This window comes from Ambystoma mexicanum, unplaced genomic scaffold (assembly GCF_040938575.1).
Source record: "Ambystoma mexicanum isolate Mex_15411 unplaced genomic scaffold, UKY_AmexF1_1 Mex_scaf141, whole genome shotgun sequence".
Lineage (NCBI taxonomy): Eukaryota > Metazoa > Chordata > Amphibia > Caudata > Ambystomatidae > Ambystoma > Ambystoma mexicanum.
The window spans coordinates 97,804-110,559 of NW_027182371.1; the positions used below are offsets into that span (position 1 = coordinate 97,804).

The 12,756-nt window shown below is 53.3% G+C and overlaps 3 non-coding genes across 3 annotated transcripts; all 3 read left to right on the forward strand.

Annotated features, from left to right (window-relative positions):
* The first annotated feature begins 3,228 nt into the window (after positions 1-3,228).
* On the forward strand, positions 3,229-3,347 carry LOC138553926 (5S ribosomal RNA). Its single transcript, XR_011297229.1, has one exon. It is a non-coding gene; the product is annotated as a 5S ribosomal RNA (ribosomal RNA).
* A 4,417-nt stretch (positions 3,348-7,764) lies between these two features.
* On the forward strand, positions 7,765-7,883 carry LOC138553927 (5S ribosomal RNA). The gene has a single exon (XR_011297230.1). It is a non-coding gene; the product is annotated as a 5S ribosomal RNA (ribosomal RNA).
* Positions 7,884-11,976: 4,093 nt separating this feature from the next.
* LOC138553928 (5S ribosomal RNA) lies at positions 11,977-12,095 on the forward strand. Its single transcript, XR_011297231.1, has one exon. It is a non-coding gene; the product is annotated as a 5S ribosomal RNA (ribosomal RNA).
* The last annotated feature ends 661 nt before the right edge of the window (positions 12,096-12,756 follow it).

A 12,756-nucleotide genomic window follows, 5' to 3' on the forward strand; every position in this document is an offset into this window, starting at 1 on the left:
AGAGATTCTTTCTATTTTTGTAAGGAACTGACGCCTGGGTGAGTGCTAGTGTGGCTTGAGGTGAATTTACGGGCAGCTTCTTTGCAAACTTTTGCCAAACCAACTTGGAGCAGCACTGGGGTAGAGAGTCAGCATTCCGCTGATGCCTGCCTAGGCGTGGCTGGGCTGGGGGCCTCAGCTGCTGTTACTGGGCCTGCTTCTTTCCTGGTCTTGTAGGCCGCCAGCCAGAGAAGGTAAGGGCTTCAACCAACATCGCCCTCTGCCTTCCAAAGAGTCGAGGAGACCGCAGCAGGAAAATTGTGTGTGTGTTTATTTCTTCTTTTTTAGAGGTGCTTTCTATTTTTGTAAGGAACCGACGCCTGGGTGAGTGCTAGTGTGGCGTGAGTTAAATTTACAGGCATCTTCTTTGCAAACTTTTGCCAAACCAATTTGGGGCAGCAGTGGGGTAGAGAGTCAGCCTTAAGCTGATGCCTGCCTAGGCGTGGCTGGGCTGGGGGCCTCAGCTGCTGTTACTGGGCCTGCTTCTTTCCTGGTCTTGTAGGCCGCCAGCCAGAGAAGGTAAGGGCTTCAACCAACATCGCCCTCTGCCTTCCAAAGAGTCGAGGAGACCGCAGCAGGAAAATTGTGTGTGTGTTTATTTCTTCTTTTTTTAGAGGTGCTTTCTATTTTTGTAAGGAACCGACGCCTGGGTGAGTGCTAGTGTGGCGTGAGTTACATTTACAGGCATCTTCTTTGCAAAATTTTGCCAAACCAACTTGGACCAGCACTGGGGTAGAGAGTCAGCCTTCAGCTGATGGCTGCCTGGGCTGGGCTGGGCTGGTCTGGGGGCCTCAGCTGCTGTTACTGGGCATGCTTCTTTCCTGGACTTGTAGGCCACCAGCCGGAGAAGGTAAGGGCCTCAACCAACATCGCCCTCTGCCTTTCAAAGAGTCGAGGAGACCCCAGCAGGAAAATTGTGTGTGTGTTTATTTCTTCTTTTTTAGAGGTGCTTTCTATTTTTGTAAGGAACCGACGCCTGGGTGAGTGCTAGTGTGGCGTGAGTTAAATTTACAGGCATCTTCTTTGCAAACTTTTGCCAAACCAATTTGGGGCAGCAGTGGGGTAGAGAGTCAGCCTTAAGCTGATGCCTGCCTGGGCTGGGCTGGGCTGGGGGCCTCAGCTGCTGTTACTGGGCCTGCTTCTTTCCTGGACTTGTAGGCCGCCAGCCCGAGAAGGTACGGCCTCAACCAACATCGCCCTCTGCCTTCCAAAGAGTCGAGGGGATAGAAGCAGGAAAATTGTGTGTGTGTTTATTTCTTCTTTTTTAGAGATTCTTTCTATTTTTGTAAGGAACTGACGACTGGGTGAGTGCTAGTGTGGCTTGAGGTGAATTTACGGGCAGCTTCTTTGCAAACTTTTGCCAAACCAACTTGGAGCAGCACTGGGGTAGAGAGTCAGCCTTCCGCTGATGCCTGCCTAGGCGTGGCTGGGCTGGGGGCCTCAGCTGCTGTTACTGGGCCTGCTTCTTTCCTGGTCTTGTAGGCCGCCAGCCAGAGAAGGTAAGGGCTTCAACCAACATCGCCCTCTGCCTTCCAAAGAGTCGAGGAGACCGCAGCAGGAAAATTGTGTGTGTGTTTATTTCTTCTTTTTTAGAGGTGCTTTCTATTTTTGTAAGGAACCGACGCCTGGGTGAGTGCTAGTGTGGCGTGAGTTAAATTTACAGGCATCTTCTTTGCAAACTTTTGCCAAACCAATTTGGGGCAGCAGTGGGGTAGAGAGTCAGCCTTAAGCTGATGCCTGCCTGGGCTGGGCTGGGCTGGGGGCCTCAGCTGCTGTTACTGGGCCTGCTTCTTTCCTGGACTTGTAGGCCGCCAGCCCGAGAAGGTAAGGCCTCAACCAACATCGCCCTCTGCCTTCCAAAGAGTCGAGGGAATAGAAGCAGGAAAATTGTGTGTGTGTTTATTTCTTCTTTTTTAGAGATTCTTTCTATTTTTGTAAGGAACTGACGACTGGGTGAGTGCTAGTGTGGCTTGAGGTGAATTTACGGGCAGCTTCTTTGCAAACTTTTGCCAAACCAACTTGGAGCAGCACTGGGGTAGAGAGTCAGCCTTCCGCTGATGCCTGCCTAGGCGTGGCTGGGCTGGGGGCCTCAGCTGCTGTTACTGGCCCTGCTTCTTTCCTGGTCTTGTAGGCCGCCAGCCAGAGAAGGTAAGGGCTTCAACCAACATCGCCCTCTGCCTTCCAAAGAGTCGAGGAGACCGCAGCAGGAAAATTGTGTGTGTGTTTATTTCTTCTTTTTTTAGAGGTGCTTTCTATTTTTGTAAGGAACCGACGCCTGGGTGAGTGCTAGTGTGGCGTGAGTTACATTTACAGGCATCTTCTTTGCAAAATTTTGCCAAACCAACTTGGACCAGCACTGGGGTAGAGAGTCAGCCTTCAGCTGATGGCTGCCTGGGCTGGGCTGGGCTGGTCTGGGGGCCTCAGCTGCTGTTACTGGGCATGCTTCTTTCCTGGACTTGTAGGCCACCAGCCGGAGAAGGTAAGGGCCTCAACCAACATCGCCCTCTGCCTTTCAAAGAGTCGAGGAGACCCCAGCAGGAAAATTGTGTGTGTGTTTATTTCTTCTTTTTTAGAGGTGCTTTCTATTTTTGTAAGGAACCGACGCCTGGGTGAGTGCTAGTGTGGCGTGAGTTAAATTTACAGGCATCTTCTTTGCAAACTTTTGCCAAACCAATTTGGGGCAGCAGTGGGGTAGAGAGTCAGCCTTAAGCTGATGCCTGCCTGGGCTGGGCTGGGGGCCTCAGCTGCTGTTACTGGGCCTGCTTCTTTCCTGGACTTGTAGGCCGCCAGCCCGAGAAGGTAAGGCCTCAACCAACATCGCCCTCTGCCTTCCAAAGAGTCGAGGAGACCCCAGCAGGAAAATTGTGTGTGTGTTTATTTCCATCTTTCTTTCCGAGTTTTTTTTTAAAGTTTTGTAAGGAACGGATGCTTGGGTGAGTGAGTGCAAGTGTGGCTTGGCCTGAATTTACAGACACTTTCTTTGCAAACATGAGTAGGCAAGTGGGTATTTCAAAAGTGGGTGCATGGAGCCGCTCGTTGCTTTTCCAAGCTGGCAGCTGTGGCTCCTGAGCTTGAGGCAAAAAGAAGGGCAGAAGCACACTGCAGAGGACAGCGTTCAGCCTTGCAAGAGGGCAGTGGACGTCGGAGGAGCCGACACAGCACAAGAGGCTCGGAATCGGCGCACTCTTCGCCTACGGCCATACCACCCTGAATGCGCCCGATCTCGTCCGATCTCGGAAGCTAAGCAGGGTCGGGCCTGGTTAGTACTTGGATGGGAGACCGCCTGGGAATACCAGGTGCTGTAGGCATTTTGCTACTCTGTGCCCGATAGGCGGCGTTCGTCTTCCCCGTCTTGAACTACATTTTTCCTCCATTCCGCTTTTAATTTTAACAAACACGGCGCGTGAAAAAGGCACAGGGGCAGACAGCAGCCCTCGCTCCAATGCAGAGCCCCGTCAGAGGCGGACACGTTGTCGCCAAACTAACTTGGAGCAGCAGGAGACTGAAGCCAGGGCAGCAGCTCGCCGCCTCGGGTGGGTGGATGCAGCCAGAAAGGGCCACTCGTGTCCCTGGCAAAGCACCTCCAGCGTCTCCCCGTTTTCTCTCCAGTGGACGCGCAAGGCCCCCTACAGCTAGGGGAGGCAAGTGGATGGGCCTCATCTGCATATGTGGGCTCTAGAGGAAGAGTGCACCCTGGGAGACAAGGGGACACTTGGAGCGGGAAGTGCTCACGGGGGAGAAGTGCCTACAAGAGGCAGGAAGGGAGGGAGGCCACATCATGCCTCTCCATAGCCAGGCCTCTGGATGATGGGGCAGAAGCGGCCGTCACCCTAAGCTTCCTAGAAGTCCCAGCTGGGCCCCATGCTACCTAATATCTCGCCTGATCGAGCCTGGTCGAGCACTGGTCGAGCCTTCAGCCAAGGGACACAGGAGCCAAGGGGTCTGGCCTCGAGCCTTCAACCGAGGGACCCAGGAGCCCAGGGTCTGGCCTCAGTGCTTCCCAAGTCGGCCTTCAGCTGAAGCCTGCCTGGGCTGGGAGCCTCAGCTGCTGTTCCTGGGTGTGCTTCTTTCCTGCATGTGAAGGCCACCAGCGGCGAAGGTTGCCCTCCGCCTTCCAAGGAGTCGAGGGGATAGAAGCAGGAAAATTGTGTGTGTGTTTATTTCTTCTTTTTTAGAGATTCTTTCTATTTTTGTAAGGAACTGACGCCTGGGTGAGTGCTAGTGTGGCTTGAGGTGAATTTACGGGCAGCTTCTTTGCAAACTTTTGCCAAACCAACTTGGAGCAGCACTGGGGTAGAGAGTCAGCCTTCCGCTGATGCCTGCCTAGGCGTGGCTGGGCTGGGGGCCTCAGCTGCTGTTACTGGGCCTGCTTCTTTCCTGGTCTTGTAGGCCGCCAGCCAGAGAAGGTAAGGGCTTCAACCAACATCGCCCTCTGCCTTCCAAAGAGTCGAGGAGACCGCAGCAGGAAAATTGTGTGTGTGTTTATTTCTTCTTTTTTAGAGGTGCTTTCTATTTTTGTAAGGAACCGACGCCTGGGTGAGTGCTAGTGTGGCGTGAGTTAAATTTACAGGCATCTTCTTTGCAAACTTTTGCCAAACCAATTTGGGGCAGCAGTGGGGTAGAGAGTCAGCCTTAAGCTGATGCCTGCCTGGGCTGGGCTGGGCTGGGGGCCTCAGCTGCTGTTACTGGGCCTGCTTCTTTCCTGGACTTGTAGGCCGCCAGCCCGAGAAGGTAAGGCCTCAACCAACATCGCCCTCTGCCTTCCAAAGAGTCGAGGGAATAGAAGCAGGAAAATTGTGTGTGTGTTTATTTCTTCTTTTTTAGAGATTCTTTCTATTTTTGTAAGGAACTGACGACTGGGTGAGTGCTAGTGTGGCTTGAGGTGAATTTACGGGCAGCTTCTTTGCAAACTTTTGCCAAACCAACTTGGAGCAGCACTGGGGTAGAGAGTCAGCCTTCCGCTGATGCCTGCCTAGGCGTGGCTGGGCTGGGGGCCTCAGCTGCTGTTACTGGGCCTGCTTCTTTCCTGGTCTTGTAGGCCGCCAGCCAGAGAAGGTAAGGGCTTCAACCAACATCGCCCTCTGCCTTCCAAAGAGTCGAGGAGACCGCAGCAGGAAAATTGTGTGTGTGTTTATTTCTTCTTTTTTTAGAGGTGCTTTCTATTTTTGTAAGGAACCGACGCCTGGGTGAGTGCTAGTGTGGCGTGAGTTACATTTACAGGCATCTTCTTTGCAAAATTTTGCCAAACCAACTTGGACCAGCACTGGGGTAGAGAGTCAGCCTTCAGCTGATGGCTGCCTGGGCTGGGCTGGGCTGGTCTGGGGGCCTCAGCTGCTGTTACTGGGCATGCTTCTTTCCTGGACTTGTAGGCCACCAGCCGGAGAAGGTAAGGGCCTCAACCAACATCGCCCTCTGCCTTTCAAAGAGTCGAGGAGACCCCAGCAGGAAAATTGTGTGTGTGTTTATTTCTTCTTTTTTAGAGGTGCTTTCTATTTTTGTAAGGAACCGACGCCTGGGTGAGTGCTAGTGTGGCGTGAGTTAAATTTACAGGCATCTTCTTTGCAAACTTTTGCCAAACCAATTTGGGGCAGCAGTGGGGTAGAGAGTCAGCCTTAAGCTGATGCCTGCCTGGGCTGGGCTGGGCTGGGGGCCTCAGCTGCTGTTACTGGGCCTGCTTCTTTCCTGGACTTGTAGGCCGCCAGCCCGAGAAGGTAAGGCCTCAACCAACATCGCCCTCTGCCTTCCAAAGAGTCGAGGGGATAGAAGCAGGAAAATTGTGTGTGTGTTTATTTCTTCTTTTTTAGAGATTCTTTCTATTTTTGTAAGGAACTGACGACTGGGTGAGTGCTAGTGTGGCTTGAGGTGAATTTACGGGCAGCTTCTTTGCAAACTTTTGCCAAACCAACTTGGAGCAGCACTGGGGTAGAGAGTCAGCCTTCCGCTGATGCCTGCCTAGGCGTGGCTGGGCTGGGGGCCTCAGCTGCTGTTACTGGGCCTGCTTCTTTCCTGGTCTTGTAGGCCGCCAGCCAGAGAAGGTAAGGGCTTCAACCAACATCGCCCTCTGCCTTCCAAAGAGTCGAGGAGACCGCAGCAGGAAAATTGTGTGTGTGTTTATTTCTTCTTTTTTAGAGGTGCTTTCTATTTTTGTAAGGAACCGACGCCTGGGTGAGTGCTAGTGTGGCGTGAGTTAAATTTACAGGCATCTTCTTTGCAAACTTTTGCCAAACCAATTTGGGGCAGCAGTGGGGTAGAGAGTCAGCCTTAAGCTGATGCCTGCCTGGGCTGGGCTGGGCTGGGGGCCTCAGCTGCTGTTACTGGCCCTGCTTCTTTCCTGGACTTGTAGGCCGCCAGCCCGAGAAGGTAAGGCCTCAACCAACATCGCCCTCTGCCTTCCAAAGAGTCGAGGGAATAGAAGCAGGAAAATTGTGTGTGTGTTTATTTCTTCTTTTTTAGAGATTCTTTCTATTTTTGTAAGGAACTGACGACTGGGTGAGTGCTAGTGTGGCTTGAGGTGAATTTACGGGCAGCTTCTTTGCAAACTTTTGCCAAACCAACTTGGAGCAGCACTGGGGTAGAGAGTCAGCCTTCCGCTGATGCCTGCCTAGGCGTGGCTGGGCTGGGGGCCTCAGCTGCTGTTACTGGCCCTGCTTCTTTCCTGGTCTTGTAGGCCGCCAGCCAGAGAAGGTAAGGGCTTCAACCAACATCGCCCTCTGCCTTCCAAAGAGTCGAGGAGACCGCAGCAGGAAAATTGTGTGTGTGTTTATTTCTTCTTTTTTTAGAGGTGCTTTCTATTTTTGTAAGGAACCGACGCCTGGGTGAGTGCTAGTGTGGCGTGAGTTACATTTACAGGCATCTTCTTTGCAAAATTTTGCCAAACCAACTTGGACCAGCACTGGGGTAGAGAGTCAGCCTTCAGCTGATGGCTGCCTGGGCTGGGCTGGGCTGGTCTGGGGGCCTCAGCTGCTGTTACTGGGCATGCTTCTTTCCTGGACTTGTAGGCCACCAGCCGGAGAAGGTAAGGGCCTCAACCAACATCGCCCTCTGCCTTTCAAAGAGTCGAGGAGACCCCAGCAGGAAAATTGTGTGTGTGTTTATTTCTTCTTTTTTAGAGGTGCTTTCTATTTTTGTAAGGAACCGACGCCTGGGTGAGTGCTAGTGTGGCGTGAGTTAAATTTACAGGCATCTTCTTTGCAAACTTTTGCCAAACCAATTTGGGGCAGCAGTGGGGTAGAGAGTCAGCCTTAAGCTGATGCCTGCCTGGGCTGGGCTGGGGGCCTCAGCTGCTGTTACTGGGCCTGCTTCTTTCCTGGACTTGTAGGCCGCCAGCCCGAGAAGGTAAGGCCTCAACCAACATCGCCCTCTGCCTTCCAAAGAGTCGAGGAGACCCCAGCAGGAAAATTGTGTGTGTGTTTATTTCCATCTTTCTTTCCGAGTTTTTTTTTAAAGTTTTGTAAGGAACGGATGCTTGGGTGAGTGAGTGCAAGTGTGGCTTGGCCTGAATTTACAGACACTTTCTTTGCAAACATGAGTAGGCAAGTGGGTATTTCAAAAGTGGGTGCATGGAGCCGCTCGTTGCTTTTCCAAGCTGGCAGCTGTGGCTCCTGAGCTTGAGGCAAAAAGAAGGGCAGAAGCACACTGCAGAGGACAGCGTTCAGCCTTGCAAGAGGGCAGTGGACGTCGGAGGAGCCGACACAGCACAAGAGGCTCGGAATCGGCGCACTCTTCGCCTACGGCCATACCACCCTGAATGCGCCCGATCTCGTCCGATCTCGGAAGCTAAGCAGGGTCGGGCCTGGTTAGTACTTGGATGGGAGACCGCCTGGGAATACCAGGTGCTGTAGGCATTTTGCTACTCTGTGCCCGATAGGCGGCGTTCGTCTTCCCCGTCTTGAACTACATTTTTCCTCCATTCCGCTTTTAATTTTAACAAACACGGCGCGTGAAAAAGGCACAGGGGCAGACAGCAGCCCTCGCTCCAATGCAGAGCCCCGTCAGAGGCGGACACGTTGTCGCCAAACTAACTTGGAGCAGCAGGAGACTGAAGCCAGGGCAGCAGCTCGCCGCCTCGGGTGGGTGGATGCAGCCAGAAAGGGCCACTCGTGTCCCTGGCAAAGCACCTCCAGCGTCTCCCCGTTTTCTCTCCAGTGGACGCGCAAGGCCCCCTACAGCTAGGGGAGGCAAGTGGATGGGCCTCATCTGCATATGTGGGCTCTAGAGGAAGAGTGCACCCTGGGAGACAAGGGGACACTTGGAGCGGGAAGTGCTCACGGGGGAGAAGTGCCTACAAGAGGCAGGAAGGGAGGGAGGCCACATCATGCCTCTCCATAGCCAGGCCTCTGGATGATGGGGCAGAAGCGGCCGTCACCCTAAGCTTCCTAGAAGTCCCAGCTGGGCCCCATGCTACCTAATATCTCGCCTGATCGAGCCTGGTCGAGCACTGGTCGAGCCTTCAGCCAAGGGACACAGGAGCCAAGGGGTCTGGCCTCGAGCCTTCAACCGAGGGACCCAGGAGCCCAGGGTCTGGCCTCAGTGCTTCCCAAGTCGGCCTTCAGCTGAAGCCTGCCTGGGCTGGGAGCCTCAGCTGCTGTTCCTGGGTGTGCTTCTTTCCTGCATGTGAAGGCCACCAGCGGCGAAGGTTGCCCTCCGCCTTCCAAGGAGTCGAGGGGATAGAAGCAGGAAAATTGTGTGTGTGTTTATTTCTTCTTTTTTAGAGATTCTTTCTATTTTTGTAAGGAACTGACGCCTGGGTGAGTGCTAGTGTGGCTTGAGGTGAATTTACGGGCAGCTTCTTTGCAAACTTTTGCCAAACCAACTTGGAGCAGCACTGGGGTAGAGAGTCAGCCTTCCGCTGATGCCTGCCTAGGCGTGGCTGGGCTGGGGGCCTCAGCTGCTGTTACTGGGCCTGCTTCTTTCCTGGTCTTGTAGGCCGCCAGCCAGAGAAGGTAAGGGCTTCAACCAACATCGCCCTCTGCCTTCCAAAGAGTCGAGGAGACCGCAGCAGGAAAATTGTGTGTGTGTTTATTTCTTCTTTTTTAGAGGTGCTTTCTATTTTTGTAAGGAACCGACGCCTGGGTGAGTGCTAGTGTGGCGTGAGTTAAATTTACAGGCATCTTCTTTGCAAACTTTTGCCAAACCAATTTGGGGCAGCAGTGGGGTAGAGAGTCAGCCTTAAGCTGATGCCTGCCTAGGCGTGGCTGGGCTGGGGGCCTCAGCTGCTGTTACTGGGCCTGCTTCTTTCCTGGTCTTGTAGGCCGCCAGCCAGAGAAGGTAAGGGCTTCAACCAACATCGCCCTCTGCCTTCCAAAGAGTCGAGGAGACCGCAGCAGGAAAATTGTGTGTGTGTTTATTTCTTCTTTTTTTAGAGGTGCTTTCTATTTTTGTAAGGAACCGACGCCTGGGTGAGTGCTAGTGTGGCGTGAGTTACATTTACAGGCATCTTCTTTGCAAAATTTTGCCAAACCAACTTGGACCAGCACTGGGGTAGAGAGTCAGCCTTCAGCTGATGGCTGCCTGGGCTGGGCTGGGCTGGTCTGGGGGCCTCAGCTGCTGTTACTGGGCATGCTTCTTTCCTGGACTTGTAGGCCACCAGCCGGAGAAGGTAAGGGCCTCAACCAACATCGCCCTCTGCCTTTCAAAGAGTCGAGGAGACCCCAGCAGGAAAATTGTGTGTGTGTTTATTTCTTCTTTTTTAGAGGTGCTTTCTATTTTTGTAAGGAACCGACGCCTGGGTGAGTGCTAGTGTGGCGTGAGTTAAATTTACAGGCATCTTCTTTGCAAACTTTTGCCAAACCAATTTGGGGCAGCAGTGGGGTAGAGAGTCAGCCTTAAGCTGATGCCTGCCTGGGCTGGGCTGGGCTGGGGGCCTCAGCTGCTGTTACTGGGCCTGCTTCTTTCCTGGACTTGTAGGCCGCCAGCCCGAGAAGGTAAGGCCTCAACCAACATCGCCCTCTGCCTTCCAAAGAGTCGAGGGGATAGAAGCAGGAAAATTGTGTGTGTGTTTATTTCTTCTTTTTTAGAGATTCTTTCTATTTTTGTAAGGAACTGACGACTGGGTGAGTGCTAGTGTGGCTTGAGGTGAATTTACGGGCAGCTTCTTTGCAAACTTTTGCCAAACCAACTTGGAGCAGCACTGGGGTAGAGAGTCAGCCTTCCGCTGATGCCTGCCTAGGCGTGGCTGGGCTGGGGGCCTCAGCTGCTGTTACTGGGCCTGCTTCTTTCCTGGTCTTGTAGGCCGCCAGCCAGAGAAGGTAAGGGCTTCAACCAACATCGCCCTCTGCCTTCCAAAGAGTCGAGGAGACCGCAGCAGGAAAATTGTGTGTGTGTTTATTTCTTCTTTTTTAGAGGTGCTTTCTATTTTTGTAAGGAACCGACGCCTGGGTGAGTGCTAGTGTGGCGTGAGTTAAATTTACAGGCATCTTCTTTGCAAACTTTTGCCAAACCAATTTGGGGCAGCAGTGGGGTAGAGAGTCAGCCTTAAGCTGATGCCTGCCTGGGCTGGGCTGGGCTGGGGGCCTCAGCTGCTGTTACTGGCCCTGCTTCTTTCCTGGACTTGTAGGCCGCCAGCCCGAGAAGGTAAGGCCTCAACCAACATCGCCCTCTGCCTTCCAAAGAGTCGAGGGAATAGAAGCAGGAAAATTGTGTGTGTGTTTATTTCTTCTTTTTTAGAGATTCTTTCTATTTTTGTAAGGAACTGACGACTGGGTGAGTGCTAGTGTGGCTTGAGGTGAATTTACGGGCAGCTTCTTTGCAAACTTTTGCCAAACCAACTTGGAGCAGCACTGGGGTAGAGAGTCAGCCTTCCGCTGATGCCTGCCTAGGCGTGGCTGGGCTGGGGGCCTCAGCTGCTGTTACTGGCCCTGCTTCTTTCCTGGTCTTGTAGGCCGCCAGCCAGAGAAGGTAAGGGCTTCAACCAACATCGCCCTCTGCCTTCCAAAGAGTCGAGGAGACCGCAGCAGGAAAATTGTGTGTGTGTTTATTTCTTCTTTTTTTAGAGGTGCTTTCTATTTTTGTAAGGAACCGACGCCTGGGTGAGTGCTAGTGTGGCGTGAGTTACATTTACAGGCATCTTCTTTGCAAAATTTTGCCAAACCAACTTGGACCAGCACTGGGGTAGAGAGTCAGCCTTCAGCTGATGGCTGCCTGGGCTGGGCTGGGCTGGTCTGGGGGCCTCAGCTGCTGTTACTGGGCATGCTTCTTTCCTGGACTTGTAGGCCACCAGCCGGAGAAGGTAAGGGCCTCAACCAACATCGCCCTCTGCCTTTCAAAGAGTCGAGGAGACCCCAGCAGGAAAATTGTGTGTGTGTTTATTTCTTCTTTTTTAGAGGTGCTTTCTATTTTTGTAAGGAACCGACGCCTGGGTGAGTGCTAGTGTGGCGTGAGTTAAATTTACAGGCATCTTCTTTGCAAACTTTTGCCAAACCAATTTGGGGCAGCAGTGGGGTAGAGAGTCAGCCTTAAGCTGATGCCTGCCTGGGCTGGGCTGGGGGCCTCAGCTGCTGTTACTGGGCCTGCTTCTTTCCTGGACTTGTAGGCCGCCAGCCCGAGAAGGTAAGGCCTCAACCAACATCGCCCTCTGCCTTCCAAAGAGTCGAGGAGACCCCAGCAGGAAAATTGTGTGTGTGTTTATTTCCATCTTTCTTTCCGAGTTTTTTTTTAAAGTTTTGTAAGGAACGGATGCTTGGGTGAGTGAGTGCAAGTGTGGCTTGGCCTGAATTTACAGACACTTTCTTTGCAAACATGAGTAGGCAAGTGGGTATTTCAAAAGTGGGTGCATGGAGCCGCTCGTTGCTTTTCCAAGCTGGCAGCTGTGGCTCCTGAGCTTGAGGCAAAAAGAAGGGCAGAAGCACACTGCAGAGGACAGCGTTCAGCCTTGCAAGAGGGCAGTGGACGTCGGAGGAGCCGACACAGCACAAGAGGCTCGGAATCGGCGCACTCTTCGCCTACGGCCATACCACCCTGAATGCGCCCGATCTCGTCCGATCTCGGAAGCTAAGCAGGGTCGGGCCTGGTTAGTACTTGGATGGGAGACCGCCTGGGAATACCAGGTGCTGTAGGCATTTTGCTACTCTGTGCCCGATAGGCGGCGTTCGTCTTCCCCGTCTTGAACTACATTTTTCCTCCATTCCGCTTTTAATTTTAACAAACACGGCGCGTGAAAAAGGCACAGGGGCAGACAGCAGCCCTCGCTCCAATGCAGAGCCCCGTCAGAGGCGGACACGTTGTCGCCAAACTAACTTGGAGCAGCAGGAGACTGAAGCCAGGGCAGCAGCTCGCCGCCTCGGGTGGGTGGATGCAGCCAGAAAGGGCCACTCGTGTCCCTGGCAAAGCACCTCCAGCGTCTCCCCGTTTTCTCTCCAGTGGACGCGCAAGGCCCCCTACAGCTAGGGGAGGCAAGTGGATGGGCCTCATCTGCATATGTGGGCTCTAGAGGAAGAGTGCACCCTGGGAGACAAGGGGACACTTGGAGCGGGAAGTGCTCACGGGGGAGAAGTGCCTACAAGAGGCAGGAAGGGAGGGAGGCCACATCATGCCTCTCCATAGCCAGGCCTCTGGATGATGGGGCAGAAGCGGCCGTCACCCTAAGCTTCCTAGAAGTCCCAGCTGGGCCCCATGCTACCTAATATCTCGCCTGATCGAGCCTGGTCGAGCACTGGTCGAGCCTTCAGCCAAGGGACACAGGAGCCAAGGGGTCTGGCCTCGAGCCTTCAACCGAGGGAC